This window comes from Thunnus maccoyii, chromosome 10, assembly GCF_910596095.1.
Source record: "Thunnus maccoyii chromosome 10, fThuMac1.1, whole genome shotgun sequence".
Lineage (NCBI taxonomy): Eukaryota > Metazoa > Chordata > Actinopteri > Scombriformes > Scombridae > Thunnus > Thunnus maccoyii.
In genome coordinates this window covers 7,862,313-7,877,345 of record NC_056542.1, presented here as the reverse complement: position 1 = coordinate 7,877,345, position 15,033 = coordinate 7,862,313, and the positions used below count along the sequence as shown (strand labels likewise).

At 40.6% G+C, this 15,033-nt stretch overlaps 1 protein-coding gene across 4 annotated transcripts in view; it reads right to left on the bottom strand.

Annotated features, from left to right (window-relative positions):
- Positions 1 to 15,033, bottom strand: part of syngap1b (synaptic Ras GTPase activating protein 1b) — a 133,574-nt gene that overhangs the window by 50,519 nt on the left and 68,022 nt on the right. The window contains exon 1 of one of the 4 annotated variants that reach the window (XM_042423600.1): positions 8,308 to 8,486. The exons of the other annotated variants lie outside the window; for them this stretch is intronic. The gene's annotated coding sequence lies outside the window, so the exon portion shown is untranslated. Of the gene's footprint in view, positions 1 to 8,307; positions 8,487 to 15,033 lie in introns of those variants that run through there. 4 annotated transcript variants of the gene reach the window in all.

Sequence of the window (15,033 nt, the reverse complement as noted above, 5' to 3'; positions counted from 1 at the left end):
TATATTTTGCTTTTATCAATACATCAACTTTTCCACCTCATCCGAGCGTAATAAAAAGTTTTTTTGCGATATTTTGACTATCGTCCAATCACATTTTTTACGCGAAAATTGGAAAAACTCATAAAAAAGGGTGAATGGAAACCCACCTATAGATTTCTGAAAAACATTTCCCTCTGCTTCTCTTCGCCCAATAAAACTTTAACAAACTGATATCCTGTTTGTTCACATTTGTGATTGATGTCCCCCTCCATTTTCTCCAAAATAAACCTACAGGTTCAGAAAGAAAGACATCAAATTAAGACTTTAAGGAAGCACAGAGTTCTCGAAATGCCACTTTACCTAACAGCTGAATCACCTTGACTGCCAATCTACCTGTAGCTGGTGGATGATGATCTAGAAACCTGAGACAGACCTCCTGTATTCCAATAAGAATGTGGCTTCACACGTAAAACAGTATATACATATTCCACTGCTTTAACTGTGATTTTTGTTCCCTTTAATGATAAAAATACAGCAAATACAGTCTGGGAAAAAGCCAGCTTTCTGCTTGCAATTAAGCTTCTGTTACTTTCACCCTGTATTTATGTCAATGTCATGCTTTGTGCTGTATTTACATGGCTATGTAGCCATTAGCCACAACACTATAATCACTCTTTTCTTCACAGGTGGACCAGCTACCAACGCCTGATGGCTACACTCGCTGACATTTTCTCCTCTTCAACGACAAGAAAGAAAATGGCTTCAATCACAACAACATCATTAAGGGTATTGCTTTAGGTTATATCCAACAAAGTGTCTAGGACCCAGCCGTTAAGTTTTCTCCTGTTCATTTTAAAGAACTCTGGCACCTTTTGCTCTTATAAGATTGTTGGAAGCAGACGAAACAATTACGTGCAATAAAGCCCTTCGATAAGATTTGAACCAAGAATGCAGCAGCTACACGGTTTGGATACCTCCTTTGCTTTAAACATGCACTTCGATTTCCTCCGCAGGCTGCATTATCTATCATTTGGTAAGAGTAGGCGCCAAGAGCAGATTTTGGAAAAAAGGCACTCTTCAACTTGAATACAGACCAAAATTCACTTCTCAAACATGATACTCTGTACCTGCCCCTTTTTCACATTTAACATGCACAGAGTGGAGAAATGTGGGCGGCAGTGTGTGCAAAGACTCATTCAGAATCAGTGTATAAATCATCTGATCCACGGTCTTTATGGAACTGGAAGGATGTGAGATGGGTGCGGTTAGCGTGCGTACTGAGCAAAGACAAATTAAAACGAAAGAGGTGGCGTGGTCATTGCCTTTTTTGTCATTTTTTTTTTTTAACACCTGCATTCTCACTTTAATGATTGTCTTAAATTAATCGAAGCCATTAAGCATTCCTTCTATTAAAACGCCAACAAAAGCATCAGTCTGGAACAAAAAAGAAGAAAAAAAAGTCTGAATAGGTCCATTTAAAGCTATTTCTCACTCACTCTTTTTTTGATCCCAAACCAGGCTCTGTGTTTCGTTGCCATGGCAACATTTTTTTTTTTTTTTCCTGAAGTACTTTACATTTTAGTTTCAAACATACTATACAACAAAGCTCTGAATAGAGAAGGTGCTCAGGCATGTACGCACACATTGGTCTATTGTATGGACAGTCACGCATCCGTATAGGCTTCCTCGCAAACACACAAACACACACACAGTGGTGGAATGTGTTAAGCAGCCACAGAGACACTTGATAGATCACAGTAAATCATTTAAAAGCGTCATTAGTCCTGGGATCACTGCTGATGACTGACACGATGTGCTAATGAGTTTGATTATGAGCAGCATTGAAACGGAAGGTGTGAGGACATCTGGAGACCTGCTTTGATTCGCCTGTTGTACCTATTTTAAAATGCGATTATGTAACTATTGTTTAGAGATGATGTAAAGGCATGAAAAGCAGACAGTGTGGCTGAGGCATCATCATGTCATGGGAGGTTGTGATTCAGCCTTACCGGGGTCACACTGAAGGTAGATGTGCTTGTCTCTTTTATTTAGCTGTTTAATAAATCATCCATGTGCTGAAATAACATTGTTCAAGTTGCTCATTCTTACTGTCACTGTGTTGAAATATTTGACATCTTGACTTTTGGAAGGATGGCCAGGTGCATGCCAATGAAGATTTTATCCACGATTAATAAAAAAAGAAAATGCCTTGGCAAATCTTGTGGAATAAACCACTCTGGTCAGATCACTGAGACTACACTGAGATGATCATCACAAATGAGACGTGATGTGATGTGTCTATGTGTGATGTGTATCTAGATCATTGGTGGGGGTGAGGAGGGGGACTTAGGACCACTCAAAATATGCAGGGGATCCAGTACACAGCACACAGTGCATGGTAAAGTACTGTAAGAATGTCCCTTGCATATACACGTCTTTCTGCTAATAATGGCACAATGAAGTGTCACATTTTATATATGTGACACCAAACCTGTCAGAGACGATGCAAAATGATGTTCCACGAGGGTCGCAAATCTCAATGAACTGCTCACCATAGAATGAGCTACTGAATGTCTATTACATAGGGGAGGGAGTGATTTCAGACACAGTTAATAATGGGCTTTTGCATTTGCACATAATTTTACAAAGGGTTCTTGTCATTTTGTTTCTGGCCTCCTCATTGTTAGTGGATATCAATATGCAAATTTGGTTGATGGAGCTGGAGGACTTGTCAATAAACATGGAACATTCCAGGTCAAAGCAATGGTTTCAAAATAGCAGGAGGAGGCTGAAATGGGTGAAATCCAATCACAATGAAAACCAGACCACCTGTAGATGAGCCATCTGATTGCAATGTGTTCTGGGTGCACTGAACCTTGATCCGGAACCAGATTACGTTTAAAAGAATAGTACATTTTGGGAAATGCACTTCTTTGCTTTTCTGCTGAGAGATAGCTGAGATGATTGATACCACCCTTGTGGCTGTGTGTTATCTATGGAGCTACAGTGATGTAGCGATTAGCTTAGCTTCACATAAACAATGCAAGCAGTAGGAGACTTCTATTTCAAAAATATTATCAACTAATACTTATAACATTTTGTACATCATTTCTTTAATCCACACACAAACAGAAACATAAAAAAGACAATTTGTGGTTTTTATGTGCTGCAGTTATTTCTTGGGAACACAGTGACTTTCTGGAGTCTTCTCGTCACTTTGACGTTAGGGGCAAACAGCAAAAGTGCTGCACAGAAGTTAAGGGCAGATAGATTATCTGTGGTTCATCAAGACATAGTTACAGCATGTAATATCTTTCAAAGACCACAATTTTACAGACATTTCTGTTTGTGCACAGAACAAACAAGTGACATACACTGTGTTACAATATTACTGAACATTACACAGAGCCGGGCTAGCTGTTTCTCCCTGCTTCCATTCTTTATGCTAAGCTTGGCTAATTTCCTTCTAGCTAAAACTCCATACTTAACAGACAGACATGAGAGTGGTATCTCTTCATGTAACTTTCTGCAAGAAAGAGATTAAGTGATTGAGTGAAATGCTCAAACTAATTCTTTAATACCAGGTATAAATGGGGTCTTAAAGTCAGATCAGAAATACCCACAGCATCAATGTGGGGCTGCAACTGACAATTATTTTCATTTTTGATTAACCTCTTAATATCTTTTTTCGATTATTACTTGTGTACTATACTATACATTATATATTGACATATTGTTTTTACTGTTTTGTCCATAAAATATCAGAAAATTGTAATAAATGCTTGTCGTATTTTTTGCAGAGCACTAGATGCCATCCTTTAATTGTCTGTTTTGTTCAACCAGCAGTCCAAAAATCCAAATTATTGCATTTCCAACAAATTTTACCAATTGAGAGGTAGAAAACAGTGAATGTTTTGCATTTTTGTTTGATAAATGATTGATTATTGGTTTACTGGCTAATCATTTCAGCACTAGATCAGTCTGTATACAGAGAACAAAATCTTACATCTCTCGTACAGTACAGACAGACAGTACAGACAAGCATGTGTGCTCACGTGTGCTAACAACCAGTTCATGCGTTCACATGTTTGTGTGTATAGCTGTGTGCTAGGCAACATGTGAAATGCTGCGCTTGTTCATTGTGAATGTAAATCTGATGTCAAGCTGAAAGCTGAAGAGGGAATGTGTGGGTGGCAATCGCTTCCAGCTTAGACCCTCTGAGAGAACTGAGAGAGAGACAGAGTTAAAAGAGTGGGAGGGAGGGATGTAGACACACATGAGTAAGAGGTTGGTAAAAAAAAAAAACAAAAAAAAAAAACAGAAAAGGAACATGGTGTGTGTGTATGTGTGTGTATGGATGGTGGGGGGGGTTGTTCGTGGTTCGTGTAGGAGTAGCAGGGACAGCGCATGAGGTAGACTATATGGAGTGAAGACAGGAAGACAGAAAAAATGAAAAAAAAGGAAGAGAGTGAAATGAAGGAAATGCATCTGAGAGAGCGTTAACAAGAGAGGGAGGGAGAGGGGGGGGGGAGTTGCACAGAGGAAGGGGGAGTGGGATGGAGAGAGGGAGGGAACACAAGAGGCAGAGATGGAGGCTGGAGAGGGAGTGGGTGTCTTAATAGCGCTGAAACGCTCAGGGCTTTTTGTATGTTTGCCTTTGTTATGATAGAATGCTGGTTGGCTCCCTGTTTGCTTTTGATCCATGAACTGTGACTACAAATGCAAGGCAGTCTCTCCTGTGTTTGAAGTACAATGCAGCGGCTACGATACATCTGGGACTCTCATTACATAATTTAATGTATAAATGCTGTCATCTAGAGCTCAGCAGGTAACGCAAGGCACCGGCGCTCTCGGGGGTTTTAGGTTTCATTTCCAACATGCATAGAACATTTTTCAGTGAACATTTTTTGGTAACATTTATCTGGACAAGTATTGGTCCCTTGCTGAGCAGATAAAGCTCTGCAGTGGCTGTTCAAACCAGTCTAAAAGAGTTACAGTGAATGTGTATGGGAGTGTTTGAGAAATACAGACATGTAAGTCCTTCAAATAGCAGCAGTAGTGCTGCAGCGTTTCTCTTTAAAGCTTGACCTCTCTGTCAAAGTCCGTTCTGCTTTCTGAACAAATTACTAATGGACAGAGCGCAAACAGTTGCAGCATGTTTCCATGAATGATACATGTGATTCATACAGTTTACAAGTTAGCTGTGCCATGATCCATTTGCTGAACTGCCACAGTACATAAGCAGATATTCATGGTGATTCTTATAAATACAGGTGGAAGTGACAATCATTTGAGATGCCGAGCCTGCAAGTGTTGCAAAGCTCATCTCCTTTACAACAACCAGACTCTACAGTGTGAGCATTTTTTTCTTGCATCTATGGAAGAAAGTGTAGTTTTGAACATTTAATTGGGTGCACCAGTGTGAATGAATCTAAGTCCATAGGTTTGGCTTGAGAGTCAAAACGGAGAGCCTGTGTTTTAAACTGGAGATGTGGAGTTTGAAAGATGCAGGAATTTATCAGGTAGGGAGAGTCTAATGCTGCAGTAGTCTGACTCACCGGATGTACACTGTGGGTATAAGCCTGCCATTGGCCGGCTATTTCAAGCGCAATTCTCCTCCCCTTCCGCTATGTGCGTGTTACTGTTTTCAAAGTCCCCGTTGCTACGGGAAACAACAACAACAACAACCTCCGAGCCAGCAACCTACAAGCTGGAAATAGCAAGTTATGTTTGTCTTTTTTATCAGTAAAAGTCTTATCAAATAGTCGACATACGTCTTTTACTCTTTTATGTGGTGTGTTCTTTTGCAGGGATTTAGCCATTTTAATGCCAGCGCTCAAACAAGGGCATCGTCACTGCATCCTGGGCTTAGCACTGCCCAAGACGATTATGACTGGTTTAAAGATGTACAAACAAGCCAAAGTGTCTTTTTTCCTCTATAGCAGAATTGATAGTGGGTGCAGCAAGACTTTTCTCCAGCGCTGTGGAGATAAATCTGACTATGTGAGACTAATGCTGCAGTAATGTAATATCAACAAATTGGGAATAACAGGAAAACTGCTTGTTATTCTGACCCGGTAGTCTTCACGCATTATTCTAAGATTGTTACCCCACTGCTAACCTTGTAGTCACACCAGATAAATATCCTAAATTAGATTATTTTGTTGTATTATTTATTTGTAACAATCCCTTAACAAGTGAAACCAGATACAAACAGTGTATCGCTCCATTTAAATAAACTGAATTGGTTTGATCAGTGTTAATTTTGGATTTTATTTAGATATAACTGCCAGTGACAGTGACATTGTAGCCTTGTTGCCATCAGTTTGTTGACACATCTGTAGTTCTTCTGTAGCTATCCGAAATTCCCAATATCTCCGTCCTGGAGTTACATGTAGTAAGCTGACGTGAATGTTTATTCCCACTGACATGACATGAAAGCTGCGTAACTGTTGGATTATGGGAGATGTAGGATCCAAGGGAAGTGTGAGTCATGCTAAGGACTAAAAGTCATAATATCTCTGGCTCTGCTGCTTTGATTTTGCCTTTTGAAAATTTGTTTCTCATAAGCTTTCCAACTTTATGGAAGTGTAATACTAAACTGCTTGAGTATCGCTTTAAATAATTCATCAGGTGTTACTAATGATTAACTGTCTGTTGATCAACCAAGCATTTAAGCAGTAAATGTAAATATGCAAAATGCTATGAAATAAACATTAAAATAGAGATAAACTCCGTGTCACATAAACAAAATCAGTCAAATAATCTTCAGTATGATTGTTACGCAACAGTTGAAATTTCAAAACATAATATATAAATGTAAAGTTAAATGATGGGATTTTGCAAACATCAGTAAATGTAACTGAGAACTGAAAATTAAACAGAGTGGGAAAGAAGCACAAGCCACCAGTCCAATCATGATACATTTTGACTTCTGATCACAAGTTTCTCTACTCTACATGAACGGTATGAGCCAAGTTGGCTGACCACCAAAATTCTGGACAATCCTTTGTATTCTCAGAGTCGATCTGCCTGGCAAAATGGTATTTGAATTTCAGTTGTTTTTTTCAGCCTTTACTGTGTCTTTGGAGTATTTGTATGAAGCTGCAACTCAACATATTACATTACTGAGATGCTCCTATGTTAGATTTTTTTTAACTTGACATTTTGTTTGAAGCAAATTCTCATGCGAAATGAATAAGAAGATAATATCAGGCTCTTGGTAATATTGATAATGCCGTTTCTCTGCTATTTGCTGTCATTTTTAAAGTTGTGTCTTGGGCATCTGAGGCAAACTTTTGAGCAGGAGAGCTTCATTCTGAGCTGTCAATCAACTGCCTGATGATTGCTTTTGCCTCAGTGAGGAATGCAGGGGGAGGAGGGGGGGAGTGAGTGAGTGTCTGTCTGCTTCTCTGCAAATATACACCTACTGCAGCTTTAACGCAAAGAAATGAAAGGTCTAATTTTGGATCGAGCTTGTGTTTCTGGGTGGGAATTATTTGATATTTAGAGCAAAGAGAAGAGAGTACAGTCTGATCTGATTCACCAGGCTAATGCTTGTCATAGCACATTATTTATTGTACAGCACACGTGCTTTTCCCGACAGTGCAAAACAAGGACATCAGAAGTCACCAATCCCGATAACAAAACAGTGCTCTCTCACCAGGTGTCACATAATAGGTGTGGAATTTATGGAGTCTTTTAGTATTTTATTGGGCTTTTAGTTGCGGAAAAGAGTTGTTTACACTCAGAAGTATTGACTGCACTGTCCGGCATTAAAAGAGCAACATGAAAACAGTTTAAAGCAGAGTTTTTGCTTGAATATCACACCGCATGTGAGGAAACAGCAGGTGGGAGGCGGCGGACTATCTGTGCTCTTAAGCTTGATGACAAACCCACAGACACATACAGATGAGTGATGTCATTGTACAAGAGATGGGTTCATGTGAGGTGAAGATTGGCGGTACAATTTACAGCATACATTTACGAGGACGCTGCTCTTTACATCTGTTTTATATGTCATTTAAAGTTTTAATTCAATTTTTATCACAAAAGTAGATATCAGGCTCTGGTAAAAATGGATACGCCCACTGACTACCAAATGACTGCTGGTATTAAAGTCACACTTACTGTTAAAAATTACATCAATCTCACCTATTTTCAGTCTTGAAACAGTAGTTTCAGAGGACATAGTCATAAGTTTTTCCTAATGAAAAGCAACATCTGTTAGATTTTTTTTTTTTTTTTGGAATAAAACATATACCTGCATCAGATGATGTAATGATTTTAGGGAAACAGAAGTCAAATAAGAAGACAAACATGTCCTACCTAGATCAGGTGGGGCTTGTTGTACTTTGTGTCCAGACTTGTAAAGACAGTGTCTCTGGGTTTCCAGTCTTTGTGGCCCCACAGTAAGCTGATGCCAGCTACGACTGGTGATGCGTTCACTGACTTCAGCCTGTATTCCACTGAGTCTTGGTGTCTGTTTGAAACTGCAGCAGCTCCGAAGTTTGTGTTACATTCCGCTGAGCCCCGACACTTGTTCTGAATCAATACTCCAAAAGCACACAGTGATATTAACGTCTATAAATAACCGAGTGTGTTCATGTATCTGCAAACGGCACCTGCCAACAAGTGTCATGACACACGTGCTTTTGTCTGACTGTCTAATAAGCAGGTGACCATCCTCTGGTGGGTTTTAAGGCTGTGATTAAAGTTCCAGACAGAGAAATATTGCTTAAATAGTCAGCGCTCAATTAGCCTGGAAAAAAAAAAAAAACAGGATTCAAGAGGACTCCAACTGAAATGACAACGCAAAGCAAAACCAGTGAAATCGATTCCACTAGAAAAGCCCAATACAGCAAATCGCTTCCATGTTGCAAATGGATGAGTGCGGATCTTAAAGCAATCTGTGACCCTTAAATATTTTATAGACAAATAGGTATATGAATAAATGATAAATTGCCCGCCTCCACCACCAAGGCACCTGGAAACAGGGCTTTTTCAAGGTATCTGAATATATCCTCTAACTCTTAAGGTATAATAGAAAAAGAACTACAGTGGTCTTATAATAAATGTACGTACAATACTATACAAATATCACAGAAAACTATATATTTATATAGAATATTCTAAAGAAATATTATAGCCTAGTAGCCTAATATTTAAGAGATAAAAATACCATCAAGTGCAATATGGTGACCATAAACTCACTACTTAGCACCACAGACACACGTAAAGTCCCTCTATTATAAGATTATAGGAATACTGTTATGATTTTTCTTTTGGGTAGATCTGACTCTTCAACTACAAACACGTTAGGCTCTTAAGAAATAACAATCATTACATAAAGTTTGACCTGTAGGTGAGAGGATGTCATTTCAGAGGATACTGCACAGGTAAATTCGCAACTGCAGGCCTTTACTTCTTCAAAGTGCTGAATTTACCTTTAAGCTGACCCAAAAGTGCCACATTGATAAGAGTACAGGATGGCAGTTATTAAGTAGGCCACTGTTCGTTATGTCGCATCTTCAGACTAATTAGTGAGAGGTAAAATGACAGAAAAACAAACACTCCCAAAGCCAGCTGAGTGTTATAATTTCACACTGAGGCACTGTTCATCCTCCCCCCGCCTCCCCCCGGCAGCAGCAGCCTGCTTCTCTATCACCGGCAGCAGCGGCTGTTCCGCGGCGGGCAGTCCGGCTGAGAGCTCCTCCTCCCCGGCCTCTCCCTGTCCTCTCTCCCCGGTGCCCTCCGCCCCGAGCCTGCACTCGCAATTCCGGTAACCGACGGAAGATCCGCTGAGGCCAATTTCTCTCATCTTTTAGATGGGAATGTTTCTGCGATGGTTTTCTTAGTGGGTCTCCGCCTTGTGCATGTCAAAAATGAACTTGCCAAATGGGTGAAAAGTGAACGCGTTTCTGCTTTGGGCTCAGGGGGAAAACTCTGCTGTTCAATTGCAATCAAAAGCTAGGTATGCACGCAGAGAGAAAATGAAGCTGCGTGTCTGGATGTGCATTCATGTGTGTGCACGTGCGTGTGAGCGTGCGTGTCAGTGGCCATGAGTGCGTGAAGGAGCGGTGCGGTGCGCAATAAGGTCGGTCCGCCTGCGCCAGGCTGAGAAGACGCGCTCCGCTCTGCGCCTATTTTCCCATCGGACCCCTCCAACAGAGCAGCCAGCGAGCAAGTAGAAAATTAAAAAAGGAAGGTTTAATTTCCAATGCAGCCAGAAAATATAGACTAATACCAAACACAGATCGTTGTGGATAGATGGAGGGGGGGAAAAATGAAGTGAGTGGCTAAGAAACAAGCAGTCGCCACTGAATAAAGTAGTCTAAAAACTGCAATGCCTAAAAACTGAACGTGTGCCAGTAGCTGTCAGGCTGCACAGAAAAAAAACGAGGCGGTAATGGCAACTTAGTCCCTCGTCTTCCTTCCCACCAAAATGCGGCTCATCCTCAAGTAATCCGCCTGGCAAGCGATGTACGTTGTAGTGTCTCCTGTCTGCTGCCTGGACGGAGATTATCCCGCACAGGTGGACGGCAGTACAGTTTAGGGAGGGCGCAGCAGTGCACTGATGCCTTGTTTTTCAATCTCTCTCTCTCTCTCTCTCTCTCTCTCTCTCTCTCTCTCTCTCTCTCTCTCTCCGTATTTCCAGTAGTGTGTAAGAGAGAGAGAGAGAGCGGGAGAGATGTTTAGAAGGGGTGGGGCTGGATGGATCCTTATGGGACCTGGAGTGATTATAAACCCTGCAAGAACCCCTCTTCACTTTCTTTCCTCTTCCATCCTCATTTATTTATTCCTCTCTTCCTTTCCCCTTTGCCTCTCACTCTTTTCTATTTCCCTTTCACCTTCTGCTGACATGCACACATGCACGCACAGTGCTGTGTGAAGTTCAGAGCCAGGGGCAAATGTGTGGGAAGCATGCAAGCATGTTATTACTCACACAAGACATCCACAAAGCCCAGTGTGGCACCTGCCCATCCGTACTGTCACACACCCACAGGCAAAATAAAATCATGACCAATCAAAATTAAATATTACAACGTCAATTTCTATACCCAAGCCTTGCACGACCCCTGCTAATGTCCCATGACATCACATGCTGCTCCATAGTAACAAATGCATAAATATTGCTCAGAAATCCATACAACAAGCAGCCAGCCAATACATCCAATTATGTAAATTAACCAAACACTTAATTCTGCATCTCAGTGTAGGCTGTATCTGACTTTACAAGTGATGTAAGCAACATCAAGTAGTTTTTAATTTCAGCCTTAAAGACATCACCATTGATCGGGCTTTCAGCAATGATAAGCAATCAGCACTTACAGAGGGGTAAAGGGTATCTCAGATCTGTTTCCATGACAACTGTGGGTTTGAAGCAACTTTTTTAACCATCGTTGTATGACACTGTTTTGTTGCTGTACTCACCGCACCAGGGTCCCTTATCCGCAGTGAGATATAAAGGTGGATAAAAATAATATGACCTCCATGCAGGTGGTGGATATTAATGCTTACCCTGTCTTTTTGTGTTTCACATCAAAGGAAATATGTGAAACTACACCTATCAGGCAAAAAAGATGCCAAACTCTATTCCGCAGCTGAGGAGGTGGTTAAACTGACTTTACATGGATTTAACCTCCACCATATCCTCTGCTCATGCCATCTTCAAATAGTTCCCAATCACCAGAGACTGCAGAGACAGGGTTTAAGGATTCCAGCAAACATTTCAGCTACTTTACCCCCCACTGATTTCTTTCTCTCCCCAACTCCTGTTGTCTTTTTCTCTCTCTCTCCCTCCCTTTTTCTGTGGCTCTCACTCTCTCACACAGTCTGTCTGTCTGCTCTATAATTATTTCCATGGTTACCATTAAGGATGTGAAGCTAAGCCTGATGTACTATGGTAGTAATCTTTTCCTCTCCTCCGCCTGTTCCCTCTGTCCTCTCCTCTCATCCGTCGCTCCTTCTTCTTCTTCTTATGCTGCGTTGCTATGTGAGTCTCTGCAGCCTTCTCTAATATACTGCTTTCTAGCACTTTTTCAGTCGCTACATGTGCAGTCTGCTTAAAACCAACATTTAATTTGGAAGCTTATACAGCTCCAGTACATGCACAAATTCCTACCAATGTAATCCATATGTAAGCAAGTCAGGCAGTCAACCTGTCCTATAGGCATTAATCGTGTCATGTTGTACTGCTCTAGTTCTCAATTTGCATGGTAAGACACTGCAAGAAGCTTGTAGCTCAGCAGCCAAATATACATGTCATGTAAGTGTAAAGGTCTGGCTTCAAATCTTGCTCATACTGCTGTATTTCATTACTTAGTATTAAGTAGGAAGGCTGTTTCTCAAACCCTGCTGAAGTGTTCTTGAGCAAGACATCCAGGATTCTCTAAATAAGTCATTTTTTGCATATAGACAATGTGAGGGGACTGGCAGTTGGAGAACTTCAAGAGTATGAATCATCAAATGATGAATAACTGTGTCAGAAAATTACTAAAAGTCAAAGGAACTACACTGTACATAAAAACAACTTTAAACAATAGTCTGACATTTTATGAAATATGCCTATTCGCTTTCTTGCTGAGAATTAGATAAGAAAATTCATACCTCCCTAATGTCTTTATGGTAAATATGAGGCTACAGATAGAAGCTGGTTATTTTAACTTAGCACAAAGACTGGACACAAGTGGAAACAGCTAGCCTGGCTCTGTCCAATGGTAAAATAAATTCACTTAGCACCTCTAAAGCTCACTAATTAACACATTACATCTAATTTGCTTAATCCGTACAAAAATCTATGTGTGAAAATGACAAGTTGTGGTCCTATGGGAGGTTATGTGCCAGACTACACTACCCTCAGACAGAGCAAGGTTAGCCTGTTATCCTGTTTCCAGTATTTATGCTACGCTAAGGTAACCTGGCACTGGCGTGTACTTTCATGTTTAGCGCACACACAAGAGTCCTTCTCACCCAACTCTCGGCAAGAAAGCAAATATGTTTTCTCAAAATGTTGAGCCATTCCTTTAAGGATAAAAGTCAGACGACTCCCTGGGAGTGAGACATTAAAAACCTATAGTATTGTTATGGGTTTAACAACTATAGTCATCATGAAATCATCAATTATTTTATCGATTAATTGATTATTCATTTGGTCTATGAAATTCAAGAGAATAGTGAAAACTTTAATTCACAACTTAGTAGAGCCCAAAGTGATGTCGTCAAATGCAGAGCAACAGTCTAAAACCCAGAGGAGACAATAGAAGACTAATAAATGCCTCAAAATCAGCATTTTTTTAAACCATGTGGTCTCTTGTGTATTTAAATGGAAATAGCAGAAAAGTATTGCATTATAATGGATGGTCATTTTGTGTTGGTGAGAGATTGCTGAGGTCTCCTGCTCTTATGCAATCAGTTTTTGCTTTCTACTCCTAAAGAACAACGTGATGCTAACTCATGTCATGAATCTCTGATGCACATATGACTACCATGATACCAAAGGCTGATTTTTACTTCTCCCTGTTGGGCTCATTTGATTATTATAGAAACTATGGCTGCAAACAGTCTTTATTTCAGTAATTTATTAACAACCACAAGCCTTTCATAAATCTCAGGGAACCGGTGCTTTCATCACAGGTCATATGGCTTGTGATGGACATAAACTCACACTGTCATGTCTACCAGACCTCCCCCACCTCGTTCCCCGTTAGTCCAAACTTGACAAAGTGCCATTAACTCCAATTCCAGTGGAACCACTGCACAGCAGACACCAGCTTGTGTCAGCCTCCATGTTTCAGCCCGATAGATAACGGCAGGTTAAGGCTGACAGGAGAGGAAGGAACCAGAAGAGTTGTAACAGGAAACACACTGTGACAGCCAGACCCCTGAAGAGCTGGAGGAGAAAATGGAAAGATGGGAGTGGTATGGTGCATTGTAGGAAGTGCCACTCAAAAAGTCTTTTAGTATTTTGTGACAGGATGATGGATGGTTGAACAAGGAGGACAGGACATGTGCACACTGCCACCTGGCTGGGCCTCATGCCAAGGCAGGATGATGATGAGGCAGAGGATGCCAGAGTGGGATGGGCTGCATGTGCACATGGGTATTTCTTTTCCTTTTTAACCTCTATCTGGCCAGTAGGGATGTGCACATCAGAAATAGATGGAATTCATTTCAGATGGTTTTAAATTTGATCAGGAAAAAAAGATCATAAAATAGCTACATCATTCAAACAGCAGTGTTTTACTGTGCAATCCATCATGGTCGCCCCAAACTCCAACATACTGAAGTCAAGGGCACTTCTTTTTGCTGTCCTCACCAGGACTCCAGATGGTGCTGCTGGCTACAGTGGGACCCGTGATGTAGTCATGGAGGCATTATTTTTAGGGTTTAATTGCCAAGCTAAAACTGGGAGTTTGTGTATGATATTTGGCATTAAGAGAGATTTTTAGTGCTTTTTCAAAATGAAGACTAGCTACTGAAGAACTGTCTGTAGTAACGGTAGTGGCATGGATCCACCACTTTGGTCCAGACTGAAATATCTCAACAGATATCCATGTTGCCACACGGATGAAATACTACGGCATGGCAGTAGATTCTTTTTTCATTGTTGGCTTCAGTTTCTTATTCAGTTTTGTGGCTGCAAAAGCAAGACACTGCAGTGGGATTCAAGATTCAACACATGCGACTCTTTGGCCAAATGATTAAGGAGCACATCATTTAACTTCCAAAATTCGATTCATGCCGGAGACCTTTGTTGCATGTTATGTTCTCTCTCTCTCTTTCTCCCATTATTTCATTTCTACGTCTACACTATCAACTATTTAATACAGGCTAAAATGCCAAAAAAAACTAAAGACTCAACAAGTGTGGGGATACGTTACTTTCTCAAGGCCAGAAAGTCCAGTGGTGTCAACAGAAACTGCAATATCATTTCAAGTTTTTCCACTTTATATTAAAATGGCTGTTTTTAATATTATTGAACCTTTCAATCTTTCGAGCTGCTGTCATCATTCAGACAGACATGCAAGGGAAAGAAACTCATCCAGAATATTG